This window comes from Branchiostoma floridae, chromosome 2 (genome assembly GCF_000003815.2).
Source record: "Branchiostoma floridae strain S238N-H82 chromosome 2, Bfl_VNyyK, whole genome shotgun sequence".
In the NCBI taxonomy this organism is placed as follows: Eukaryota; Metazoa; Chordata; class Leptocardii; order Amphioxiformes; family Branchiostomatidae; genus Branchiostoma; species Branchiostoma floridae.
This window is the reverse complement of record NC_049980.1, coordinates 32,522,449-32,525,684: the sequence shown is the minus strand read 5'-3', so window position 1 is coordinate 32,525,684 and position 3,236 is coordinate 32,522,449.

Here is a 3,236-nt window from a genome sequence, read left to right as displayed (position 1 = left end):
GTTTTCATATAAATATATTATCTGCTGTTCTGTATTTTTTTCTGAATCCTGTTTGGTTAGGTTTTAATATTTCGTTTTCTTCCATAAAAGTTGACAATCTTTTGTTAAGGATCGAGCTGAATAATTTTCCGAGACAGCTTGAGATGGCAATACCCCGATAATTGTTTGGATCATCTTTTCTTCCCGACTTGTGTATTGGGACAATATAGCTTCTCGACCAGTATTGTGGGAAGGTTCCTGTTTCTAGTACGCTATTAAATAGCTTTGCGAGGGGTCTCAGTAAAAGTATTTTTCCCCCTTTTAACATCTCATTAACTATCATATCTTCCCCGCTAGCCTTTTTGGTTTTGAGTGCTTGAATCGCAGTGCAAATTTCAGATTCTGTGACGCAATAGTCTAGGGGTCCTTGACTTGTGTTATCTTTTTGTAAAACCTTTAATTTGTTTAATATTTCTTTCTCGAAATTGTAGTCAAATACCTGTTTCTCTAATCTAGACCTGCTGTGAATGGATTTAAAGTGCTCTACCCATGTATCTGTTGGTATGACTTCTTGATCTGTTGATTTTTCATTCTTTAGTTTTTTTAGTAGGTTCCAGAACGCTGTTGGGTTTTTGTCCTGAAGATTTTGTAGTTGTGTTAAAAGATAGTTTTCATGTTCCCTTTTACGTTTTCGAATAAGTTTGTTAAATTCTTTCTTTTTCCTGAAGTAACTGCCTCTTATGAACGGGTTTTTTGGGTTGCGCACAAGTAGATATCTTAAATTTCGTAGCTCGTTTCTCGCCTCAAAGCAGGATTTGTCAAACCACCGTTTGTTTCTTTTAGATTGTTTCGATTTCTTCTTATGTTTTACTTGCAAAGACATTCTTCCCGCTGTCACTAATATTTCTTGAAACTCTTTTACTTTTTGGTCTAAGTCTGCTTTTGTTGTTGCACTATTAAGACTAAAAGACGAGAAGTCTTTTAATTTCTGAGTGATTATCGGGCAGTTTAATGCATCTATAAATTTTTGGGTAGAGTCTGGACCCCAAACAAATCTCTCTGGGAAAAGACGTGAATTTGATTTTGCTACTTTTACATGTTCAAATGAACGTGATGCTGACCTAATATTTAATGAGACCATACAATGATCTGAAAAGTCTGTTAATGGGTGTACTTTGAACATACTGATGTTATGAAATAGTGTACTGCTGGCGATTACATAGTCGACCGTGCTACAGCCATTGGGCTGGTAGCAGGTGTATTTGCCACTCAAATCCCCCAGTATCCTCCCATTCAGTATGCGTAAGTCAGACTGGGTGCATAAATTTGTCAAGCTTTTGCCAAAACAGTTTGCAGGATTTCTATCGGAAAAGTTTCTAGGGATGTCTATATTAGTGAGCATTTCAGGTTCAAGGTCTAAATCTAAGGGGTCATCTTCATTAAAGTCTTGCAGAGAACCTAACCGGCTGTTGAAGTCTCCCCCAAGAATCACATAACCTTTCGAGGAAAACAGCTCTATGTCCTGTTCTAAGACAATTTTCAAAAATCGAATCGTCGGCTCTTTTATGAACGGCCGAATAAACAGGACTTATATATACACTACAGAGAAAAACATCTTTGGGTGTACCTAAGAGGTCTTTTGATACACGAACCCAGAGTAAATCATTACATTCAGAAGTACCCCGTTCTCTTTTGATGTGTTTTTCAATTTCTTTTCTAAAATAAAATATGATTCCTCCTGAATTTCTTTTAGCTTTCTGATGTTTTTGTCTAAATGATGAGAGATGATGAAAATTTTGAAAGTCTACTTCTGATGATTCATTACTCCAGGTTTCAATAAGAGCAAAGAGATCCAGTTTTTCTAATCTACTTCTAAAACTATCTTCTTCAAGTTTCTTACCCAATCCATGTACATTCCAAAAGCCTATATTCAATGAACTGTAAGGCATAGTTTTGCAAAACCAGAGTACTGACTTTTTCCCTGCTTTTACGATAAATAAGCCTACCTTACTGAGGAGCATTCTTAGTCATCTACACTTGTAAAGTTTCTACTATATCTTGTTGTTGCATTTGTCTAATACTACCCAAGGTCTCATATACTTAACGTAACTTAACTTAATATCCAGCGAAGTTGTAGACTCCGTTTATGTATTATTCTTTTAAGTATCACAACATTTCTATCGTTCTGTATGCTATCCAAATATCGTGAATAATGTAAGGATACGGCGCTGGAGGTTAGAACCCTCTGTAGCTGCGACGCCAGGCTGGGTGATCTTCGTGTCGCTGGGGTTGAAACCATGTTCTCGGCCCGTTCATAGCTGCGACGCCAGGCTGGGTGATCTTCGTGTCGCTGGGGTTGAAACCATGTTCTCGGCCCGTTCATCTCTCCTGCTAACCAGTCCAGGTATGGGTCGCCATAACCGTGGATTCCGTGGAGTGGTGTGTTGAGCGGTGGATGCCAGTCTGGGTTCTGTCCGTCGCGTGGACGATAGTCTGGGTTCTGTCGGTTGTGGTGGTGTGTACGCCAGTCTGAGTTCTGTCGGTCGCGTGGACGATAGTCTGGGTTCTGTCGGTCGTGGTGGTGTGTAGGCCAGTCTGAGTTCTGTCGGTCGTATGCACGCCAGTCTGAGTCAGGTCGGTTGTACGTGCGCCAGTCAGGGTTCTGTCGCTCGGACGGGCGGCAGCCTGGATTCGGCAAGTCGTGCGGACGCCAGTCTGGGTTCGGCTTCCAGTCAGAGTTTGGGTTTGATAGACGCCACCCTTGAGATGTGCGTTGCCTGGTTTGCTCTGACGTCTGCGTGAGACTTGCTTCTGAGCGGGTCTGTCGGTCTGCCAACTGTGTTGGAGCACTGGTCCTTTTTTTCCCTCTATTGTAGGGACCCATTCCTACAGTCGGATGAATGGCAGCCTTCCAGCTAGCTGCCAGCACTTTAAGGCCGTCTCTGTTGAGGTGGTAGATAGTTGTAAAAGTGGCACCAATATGGAAGCCACATGTAGTTGCCATGTTGGTAAGTGACACCAGTCTACCACACTAGTGTCACCTTTACTACACTAGTACATGTCTTCAATACAGGAATGAATGCCTTGTAGTCTGCGATACTATGTTTCGTCGCTTCAATTATTTTTTTGCAATGTTTATTGTGTATATTTGGAAAATTTAGCTATCTTGTTTCTTTTACCCATCTTGTTCGCCCTATCGCACTATTTTTGCAGTCTGCAGAGGATGTCATGCATAAAATTTACTTGCTGTGCCTTAG